Source organism: Rattus norvegicus, chromosome 1 (genome assembly GCF_036323735.1).
Source record: "Rattus norvegicus strain BN/NHsdMcwi chromosome 1, GRCr8, whole genome shotgun sequence".
NCBI lineage: Eukaryota > Metazoa > Chordata > Mammalia > Rodentia > Muridae > Rattus > Rattus norvegicus.
Genome location: NC_086019.1, coordinates 248,252,183 through 248,263,226, shown reverse-complemented (window position 1 = coordinate 248,263,226; position 11,044 = coordinate 248,252,183). Strand labels below are relative to the sequence as shown.

At 38.8% G+C, this 11,044-nt stretch overlaps 1 pseudogene; it reads right to left on the bottom strand.

Moving 5' to 3' along the window:
• Positions 1-5,691: 5,691 nt before the first annotated feature.
• Positions 5,692-10,843, bottom strand: Cyp2c6_v1-ps1 (cytochrome P450, family 2, subfamily C, polypeptide 6, variant 1, pseudogene 1; annotated as a pseudogene).
• Positions 10,844-11,044: the final 201 nt, after the last annotated feature.

Here is an 11,044-nt window from a genome sequence, read left to right as displayed (position 1 = left end):
TGAGTTTTCCACATATAGAGCAGTGTCTCCAAGATTCCTTGAAGCCCAGCCACAACCGATGGGTGATCATGTGGGATATTGTGCAATCAAATTTCCAGAATTTAACCTCCTGAGCTGTAGGTGAACCCACACCAGTCCATTTCTCTGCTTTCCTTACCAAAGTGCAGGTGACTACCTCCATGAGGTCTCACCATACAGAGGTTTAAAATTCACCATCCAACATTTACCAATGTTAAAGCTTGTTTTCAGCTTTCGATCAGTGACCCATGGGTTGAACATTGGTGAACCAGAGTCATGAGTAAACTCTACCATTATGGCTATGCCAAAAACCCATAACTAATAATCATGTCTCCATGAGTTTTTTTCCCATCTCCAAATCAGTCTTTACCCATGTTAATATTCTTCATCAGTAAAATCAACCTCAGAAGGAACTCCAAACTACTGTCTTCTAGCTACAATACATCCATATACAGCTGACTTCCTTCCCTTAACCAACAATCCCAACTCCCCCCAATGTTTTTCCTTTGCTTTGCTCACCCAACCACTATTAACATCTGTTCCCATTAGCATTTCTCTTCATGAATTTCATGGACCCTTACCCACAAGGAAAACACAAGACCTTCCTCTCTTTTTCCCACCACTTCCATTTTTGCCTTGTAGGACCCTTCATAAAACTGCATCTTACATATGTCCATGACGTCACCATCACCAAATCAATATGTATTAACTCTCCTGCTATCGTCTGGTACAAAGGCACTATAGGTTCCTATATTAACCCTCATTTTCAGGGCTTCTAGATCCTTGTGATAATTGTTCCTTGCAGATAGGAGGAACCAAAAGAAGAGAGATATCTTCATCCTTCTCATCATTGGACTGGGCCTCACTGTCACTAGGTATGACAAGAAACAATGGAACAGCCCTTGTCCAAACATAACATCTGGCCAGTGACTTTGAGGACAAGATAGACCAGGCAATGTCTTCCACATCAGACACTCTTGAGGCCCTTCAGTGCCAGATAACCTCCTTAGCAGGAGTTGTTCTGCAAAACTCAAGGGCCCTGGACAAACTGACCACTAGACAGAGAGGAATGTAAGTTTTGCTGGGGAAGAAATGTTGTTTCTATGTCAATAAATCTGGGCTAGTAGAGAAAGATGTACAAATGCTAAAAGAGCTCCAGGGAAATCTCCAGGGAAGCTAAATTCCCAACACCACTACCTCTTAGCACTCTAAACTTTTGGTAGCTTGGATCCTTCCTCTCATCAGCCCCATACTAGTCATATGAGCCTTGGTTCTTTTTGCAACCCACCTTATCCAATTTATAAAATAACTGTTGACTCACATTACAAACCTCACTACTAATCAGGTTTGGTTCAACATCAAACTCTTCCCAATATAAAAGACAGTTCTTCTGTTAACATCTTTCCTTTATAAAAAAACAAAAGGAGGAATTGTGGGGAAGTGAACCATACCTGGAAACTTGGTAATGTTGAGTGGGTTTGGAAGCACTGGAACTTCATACCAGAGGGTGGTAGGTGCTTCACCTGTGCTCTGGCCAGATACCTGTCACATGACTGTGGTATTCCATGGAGGATTATGACAATAAGTCATGTAAGGGCAGTGTGCTAACACCCTCCACATGCAGATGAGACATCCCTAATATCTCAGACGAAGCAGATATAAAGCTTCTACTGTCAAACCACAACCCACGACAAAATACATATGATATCTTATACCAATAAGGTATAAGAAGGAATAAGAATGTGAGAATTACTCCATCAAGGATCGCTCTGAGAGCTGCTGTCATATAAGAACTGTAATTCTTCCTGTAGAGAAGAATTCTCTCCAAGAGATTCTGCCACTAGATGCTGCCCTGGCAACACACCACAATCACTTCCTACCCAGTAGCCCCAACCTGTCCACTGCATTTTACCTGGTATCCTAGCCCCCTGCCAGTGCTTCACCACTTTGTGCCAACCATAGCAGAAGCTTCAAATACAATTCCACTCCCTACTTGTGCTAGCCTTTCAGCAACATTATAGCAGTGAAAGAAAGTGGCTACCTTGACATGGCTCCCCATTCCCCCTCAAAGAGTGTAATGGTTTTTTGCTTCAGCTGTCCCCCACCCCCACAGATCTCCATGGATATCTTCTGGCATACAGATCATCATGTCTGATTTATTTCTTCATGTTCTATAGCTCAAGCATGTGATATATTTAGGTCTTCAATGTTATTTATACATCATGGTATTCCCTGCATTCCCATCTCCCACTTAGCAGTAATCTTTTGCCTGACTCATGTTGCTCTATTGGCAGCACACCAAAGTTCTAGAACAAAGAGAAATAAATTCACTCAAAAGGAGTAGAATGCAGGAAATAATGGAAAAAATAAGGTATAAAACTGAACAGAGAATTCACAAAAGAGGAATCTCGAATACCTGAGAATCACTTAAAGAAATGATCAAAGTCCTCAGTGATCAGGAAAATGCAAATCAAAATGACCCCATGATTCCACCTTAGCCCATCAAAATGGCTAAGATCAAAAATTCACATTACAGCACATGTTGGCAAGGATGTGGAGAAAAGGAACTTTCCTCCACTGCTGGTGGGATTGCAAACTGGTGCAACCACTCTGGAAATCAGTTTGCAGGTTCCTCAGAAAATTGGAAATATATATACCTGAAGACCCAGCTATACTTCTACTGGGCATATACCCAGAAGATGCCCCACTGTGCTACAGGAGTATGTGTTCCACTTGTTCATAGTGGCTTTATTTGTAACAGCCAGAAGCTGTAAACAACCCACATGTCCCACGATGGAAGAATGGATAAGGAAAACATGATTCATTTGCATAAAAATACTATTTATCTATTGACAACAAGGACATCCTGAGTTTTGCCAGCAGATGGATGGAACTAGAAAATGTCATCCTAAGTGAGGTAACTCTGACTCAAAGTGACATGCATGGCATGTACTCACTAATATGTGCATATTAGCCAAAAAAGTACAGAATACCCAGGATACAGTCCATAGAATTCAAGGAAGCTAACAAGTCAAAGGGCACAAGTGAGGATGCCTCAATCCACTTGACAGGGAGAAGAAAGCAATCATGAGGGGCAGAAGGAAGAAGGGACTAGGGTGGGAAAGAAGACAGGCAAAAGAGGAAACATTATCTGGTATTGGGGGTAAACAGGACTAAAGCCCTGAGGATCAGCTGAAAAAAGTGAAAACAGGCAACCTTGGGAGATGGATTGTAGATGAACCCTCTAGAAGGTACCAGAGACCTGGGAGGTGAGAGATTCTCAGGACACAAAGGGAGGGACTCCAGAAGAAATGCCCTCAGAAAATTGGACATAGTACCACCTGAGAACCCAACTATACACTCCTGGGCATACACCTGAAAGATGCTCCAACATATAACAAGGACACATGCTCCACTATGTTCATAGCAGCCTTATTTATAATAGCCAGAGAATGGAAACAAACCAAATGTCCTTCAACAGAAATATGGATACAGAAAGTGTTGGTACATTTACAAAATGGAGTACTTTACCACCATTTAAAACAATGAAACTCACAAAAGTATAAAATGTCATCCTAAGTGAGGTAACACAATCACAAAAGAACACAAATGGTATGTATTCATTGATATGTGGATATTAGTACAAAAGCTTAGAATACCGACATTATAACTCAGAGACCATAAGAATCTCAAGAAGAAGAAAGACCAAAGTGTGGATGCTTCAGTCCTACATAGAAAGGGCAGCAAAGTAACAACAGGAGGTATAAGTGGGAGGGACATAGGAGGAAGAGAGGAGGGATAGAGGCAAAAGAGGGGGCCAGGATCAGATGTGGAAGGAGACAGGGGAGATGTTCAGATGGTCAGGAAATTGAACAGAGGTGTGTAGTGATGAAAGACGGGGAACAGGGAGAAGCCAACAGAAAGACCCAGATGCCAGGAAAGCAAAGGCTCCCAGGACCCAACAGGAATGATATTTGTTGAAATACCCAACAAAGGGGAGGGGGAACCTGTAGAGACCACATCCAGAGATTAGGCACAGCCCCTGGTTGGTGATAGGGCCATTCACCCTTCAAAAATTTAACCGTGAATTGCTCCTGGCTAAAGGAAATAGAAGGACAAAGAATGGAGCAGAGACTGAAGGACAGACCATCCAGAGACTGACACACATGGGAGTTTGAGAAAGGACTGAGATAGCCGAGGGGAGTTGCAACCCCATAGAAAGAATAACAATATAAACCAACCAGACACCCAGAGCTCCCAGGGAATAAACCACGAACCGAAGAATAGGCATGGAAGTACCCAGGGTTCCAGCTGCAGAAGTAGCAGAGGACAGAGTTATTTGGCATCCATGGGAGGGGAGGCTCTTGGTCCTTTGAAGGCTTGATGCCCCAGTGTAGGGAAATGCTAAGGCAGTGATGTGGAGTGAGTGGGTGTGTAGGGGAGCTACCTCATACAAGCAGGGGAATAGGGTGGTATAGGGTGCTTTTGGAGGGGAAATTGGGAAGGAAGATAACATTTGAAATATAAATAAATAAAATGATAAATTAAATTTAAAAAAAAGTAATGCCCTACAGTCAGGAGAGGGAACTGGTAGAAAGACAGATTGTCAAGTGAAAGAATGGGGTTGACATCCCATAGTCAAAAACTCTGACCCAGATTTGTTCCTGTCTGAAAGAAGTGCAGGGAGAAAAATGGAGAAGAGACTGAAGGAAAGGAGGTCCAGTGACAGGCCCAAATTGGGATCCAATTCAAGGCTCAGCAAGCAGCTGAAAGAGTCAGATGCAGATACTTATAGGAAACTAATGGACAGAAGCTACAGACCCGTTTGGTTAAATTAGGGTAAAACTAGGAGAAGGTAAGGAGAAGGGTGACCCCATAGGAAGACCAGCAGTCTTCCTGGATCCCCAAGATCTCTCAGACCCTGTGCCACCAACCAGGAAGCATACACCAGCTGACATGAGGCCCCCAACACATCTACAGCAGAGGACTACCTGCTCTGACCTCAGTGAGAGAAGATGCACCTAACCCTTCAGAGAATTGAGGCCCCAGGAAGTGGGAAGGTCTGGTGGCCTAGTGCTTGTGGGGACAACCTTTTGTAGACAGGGGTGGTGAGGAAGAATAAGATGAAGAACAATCAGAAAGTGAACTGAGAGAGGGATAAAGACTGGACCATAAAAATAAAGAATAGAACAAAAAACATAAAAATTAAAATAAAATAAAATCTCATTTCTGTTTGAAAAATGCTTAAGGCACAAAATGATAATTACAAATGAATACTTTCTTACACAATGTATTGAATAAATAATAAATGAAATCACACAATGGCATGAATTTGGAAAAGCAGGGAAAAACAAAAAATACAAAGTTTATCAGTCACAATAACTTATACTTTATGGCATGATTTGAGTCGGTTTCCATCTCTGCTGCACTTCACATTGTCTTTCTACTCATTTATTTTATGTGCTAAGATAAATGGCAATGTGTTCTAATTAACCAATTCTCCTTATGTGTTCCTGAATCCATATTGTATTTTCACACACCCAATAACTATTCAAGTTAGTGTTCAAATGACACTGAACTGAGTGTTTACAAAGCTCTGGCAAATATTTAAGTATTCAGTGAATGAGAAAATACTTGAAAAATGAAATAAATGAGTATATGTCAACACTTTACCTGCTTCCACTTAATTAGGTAATAATCAATAAAGTCATGAGGATTTGTAACATCCAGTGATTCTTGATGTTCTTTTATTTTCTTCAGAATGTAGTTTCTAGTATGATACACATTTTTTAGCTAATGTCATATGAATTCCCGGACAATAATCAATGAAAACAGGGAAAGAACTGCAGAACTACAAGGAAAAACACCAAGAATTTATTAAATGCATAAGGTACAATAAAGAAATACATACATACTATAATCTAACAAGTCTGATTTTGATTTATAGTCCCATAAATGATTTATTTTCACCTTGAAGAAGAGTTGCTCCATTTTATACATAATAAAATTATATATAAATTCTATGTAGTATAAAAATTGAGGAAGAAAATTCTGCCCATATAATTCTGGTTCACAGGGAATTTTTTCACATTCAGTAATAATTCAATTTTGCCTATAAATCTTAAATTTCATATGATATGAAGTAATGTAATTCATACACTTTGGATGCTAGTACATGCTAAGAAAATAGGGTAAATAATTTACTGCAGAAAGCTTTTCAATCAGTCAATCTCTGACATGAAGTGAGAATTTGGAATTGTGTGGGCCTCTAAAGATTCCTTGACAAAAATTGCACACCATTATTTACTTCTTTGTGGTCCATAACTACTATATAGGCAGAGAGCAGGAGATCTAATTCATCACAGGGAAAGATTGTGAACATATTCGTGATCCACCATTCATATTATCATTTCTTCCTGTTCCCTTGTCATGGAGGATCCAAAATAAAGCAGCAAACATTTCAGTGGTTTCAGTGCTTCCTGTATCATTATCCAAAATATCTTTAGAAGAATATTTTCTGTCTACACTAAGGTATTTTTGCCAAATACATAAATGGGTAGGTTTTAATTATTGATAGTACAAGAACTTGTGAGTAGTTCAAGAATGTTCTTCTATGAGTGACTGAATATCTTTCTAAAAATCAATGCATTAATTTGTAGAAAAACCTCTCTGTGTGTCAAATAAAAATAACATCACATAGGAAGATAAGCAGCTTGAGCTATCTTGGCATTTGTGTTTTGTTCATCTGTTGGTTTAGCGAAGGACATAGACCTCTCTTCCAGAGGTCCCATTCATACTACTCTAGGCAGGGCATGGGTACCATTACATCATTGTTAGTCCACGTGTAATTTTGAAGGGTTAAAATTTCTAAAAGTTAGTCATGAACAATGTCTGGCTATGCCTAAAAGAATCTGAGATAGGGCTCCAAGGACACTGGCCATCTTGAGCTACCCCTGGAGCTACCTCCCTTCTCTTCCCCTTCCCTTCATTCACTCCCTAATATGAGTCATCTCTTTGCTGAGCGAGATAAGCCACCTTGCCCATATTGCTAAGATACTAGAATGCTTTGTTAACACAATTCCGCGCAAAAAAAATAACTGTGCACCCTTTGTATTAGCCAATTATGTGTATAAACATGAAACCCCTGGTTTTCCCTATATAAGCTCCTGCCTAGAGAGGCTTGGGGCTTGACTCAATCTCCTGTGTGAGATACGTGTCAGCCCGAGATCTCATAAATAAAACTGCCTCTTGCTGATTACATCAAGACCGGCTTCTCGTGTTTCCTGGGGGTACCCCAACCCGTGACTGGAGCGAGAGTCTCCCCAAGTCTGGGGGTCTTTCAATTTGATCTGTGAAAAAGAATAATCATAACTTTGCTTTCAGGAGGAGATGAATTTTCTTCACCTATATCCAGGGACTGCTCACAATCTTGATGTTCTCATTGAGCTTTTCCATCAAGCTAAGAAAATCTTGATCTTTATAATCAAAAGAATTCTGGAAAATAATGGAGCAGATGACATTGCAAGGGGCACAGCCCAAGATGAAGGTAGGGTCACAGGGTGAGCCTGAGGAATGGGAAACAATTGTAATATGTTATTAAAATATACCAAGAGGGCACTTTATCTTTGTTAATGGGTAAAATCCCTGGAGAAATTTTAAACTTCACTAAAATATGATTTTCAGTCTTCATTTTATTTTGGAGAAAGTACTTAAAGACAAGTTTCTTCATAATTTAAACAGATAACTTGACTGTTCTGTGAAAGGTATTTCAGGGGTGAGTAGCATTCACATAGCAATTGAAGATCTGTTCATCACCTAAGCCAAAACAGCGAATACAGAGAGAAATGGTTTACACAACAGAAGACAGATATGTAATATACTTAGCAAAAATGAGATGTTGTTAATGAAAACAATTCAAGGTTACTTAAACAAGTCATTTTATTAAGTTCTTTGTGTTTGAAGATTAATACTTTCATGTGTAAATTCTTAAAGCATACAAATCATCATAAAATGAAATTATGATAATTTTTCATATCATGACAAAATTCTATTAAATACAGCTAAGGAATGAAAATATACTTTGACTCATAAGTACCCAGGACTATGAAAATGAGCATTCAAGACATATTGCCACATCAGTGAAGTTGGGGAGATGAAAGTAGTTCAAGAAAATGAAAAGAAATAACATCTGGTTTGGAATCTTTAAATGTAGATGAAGTCACTGCCACCAATTAACTGATCTGTGGTAAAACAACTAGCAATAAATAAAGTATGTTTGTTCTAAGGATGTAACTTATCAGAAAATTAAAATAAATGCTGTGTTCATGATACCTGATTCAAAAGCAACAGAGAAAACATCATTTTGAATAGAATAATACCAGTAGATCCATTGGACTCTAACCTGTATCAGGATGGAAAAGTCAGAACAGGAAAGTATGATCACCATTTGGTTTTCCTCAGTTCCTCCACAAGGCACCATGATTCCTCTTGAACACAGTCCTCAATGCTTTTTTCCCCATGCCCAAATTCTGCAAGGTCATGAGTGTAAAGCGTCTTATTTCTTTCCATCTATTTCCATGGCTAAAAGCAATTCCTGAACAAATGGGAATAGAAAGTACAATGTGATCCCAGGAAGAAGGAGAGCATTGGCGAAGACACAACCCTAGAGAGGCATAGTCTGAGCCCCAGGATCAAGTCTGGCCTTTGCTGTCTATCTTCTTCCTCTTTGTGAATGCTACCCAGATCACTCATAAACATGTACACTTACCAAGGCCTTTATTAATTTTTTCAGCTACTGGGAAGCTTCCTCTTTCAGTAAACTCCTCTCTGTGATCAATCAAGCCTTATTTTATTGCTTCATATCCATGCAATATCACAATGGGCTTCATGCCAAAGTACAGAGTGAACACAGAGCCATTCACTTTTGAGAACTGGAAATTGAAAAGCATACTAATGGGTAATTGTTACTTTTCAGTGTTGTCACAATGTGATGACCCAGACAGTTGATATTTAGATTACAATAAAGAGTCACATCAAAATATTCAGCAAGTCTCTTGATCATGTTTCAGTAAGGACTTGAAGCAAGAGTTTTCCAAATTCATTTTGGGGATGAATTGCTCATGAATAAAAGACTCTATCCCATGGGCAGTCACCAAATGCTGACACTATTACTGATGCTATGTTGTGCTTACAGACAGAAACCTAGCATTTCTTTCCAATGAGAGGCTCTACAAGCAGCTGACTGAAAAGGATATATACTTACAGTTCAACATTGGACTATAAGAAGGGTAAAGAAGAGTGGGAGGATTGAAGAAACTGAAGGGGATAGCAACCCCACAGGAAGACAAAGAGTGTTAACTAACCTGGACCACTGGGAGTTTCCAGAGAATAAGCCACAAACTAAAGAGCATACACAAACTTGTACAAGGCTTCTCACACATGTATAGCAGAGGACTACCTTCTCTGGCTTTAGTGGGAAAGGATGAGCCTAAGTCTACAGAGACTTTATATACCAGGGAAGGGGGATGACTAAGAGGCACCCTCTCAGAAACAAAAGGGAAATGGAATGAAGAAGAACTCTTCAAGGGAGTGATAGGCAACATTTGGGAGGTAAATAATTTAATAATAATAATAATAATAATAATAATAATAATAATAAACTAAAAATCTAAAAGTACTCAACATTTAAAAATACGCATTTTTATCACTTGATGCCTGGACAATCTAATTCCATGTTCACTCATAATAAAATAAGTATCAATGCTCAGATGACGGTTTCAGCAACACCTATAAGGCTTTTCCTGTGCAGCTTAGCCCCAGGAAGAAGAGAGAAAATCCATAGTGGGGACTCCAAATTCATTCTATCATTACTAGAGATGTGGAGACGGTGTACCACTGAAGCAGCACACAGCATGGGCATCTGCTAAGAGAACAGATTCACCCTGAGGCATTCATGGTCCCAGGCACAGAAGAAAAGTCAATTTGGATAGTATCAAATATATTTAGTTCTCTTATTTCCTGTGTTTTGCGTCATCTACGGATAGTTTCTTTTAATAAAACATCAGTTATTTAGAGAACTTCAACACCAAATGCTAATAAAAACAGAGATTTAAAGTGCTGCCTGACTTGGTGGATGGTATCATGTGTCCCTTTCCAGAGACTTAGCAAAAAATATGGAAACAGAAATAAAATAAAGATGAGAAGTATACATAGTTTTTGCAATTTTCCAAATGTCATTATAATATGCAAATACCCAAAGTTCTCTAATTCACCATAGAAATTGCTTTTTCTTCAATTTCTGATGGGGATAAAAATGACCTTTACAGGTTTTTAGCTTTATAATCATTGATTACAATGCCGTTTGGGCAAGTCCTGAAAATGTACACAAAAATAATGTTATACAGACTTTACAGGTTATATTTAGGAATATATGTATATAAATGTATCTATATGCATGTAACAACAATAATAAAAGAATGGCCATGGATTATATAAAAGAACAAGAAGGAGTATATGGGAAGGATTGGAAAGAGAAAAGAGGAAGAATATATTACAATCTCAAAATAATAACTATGTAATTATAATATCAAAATGAAAAGAAACTTTTAAAAAGAGTTATATTCACCTTTCTTTGCAAGGTACTAGAGGAGCATACTTACACTGGTTAAGGATTGGGTGATGTTCTTCAAATCTAGATGAAAGAAATTGCCAATAATTGGGAGAGGAGTAGGGCCTGAGGAAGCTTTCCTCTCCCAGAACTCTGACTCCAGATAGACAGGAGAATGAGACAGGAGAGAGTGAGCACCAGCAACATGACCAGATCCATTGAGTTTCTCTTTACTGACACAGCTCTGATCAGGTAGCTTAGAGCTTTTTTTCATGTGGCTACAGAATCAATATGGCATAATTGACTAATCAGCTAGCTTCTGATCTATAATCTTTCTTTTACATGGACTTTATTCTAGTGACAATAACAAAAATAAGCTGTTCTTCATGCTTTAATATCTCATGATATACCTCAAACTAT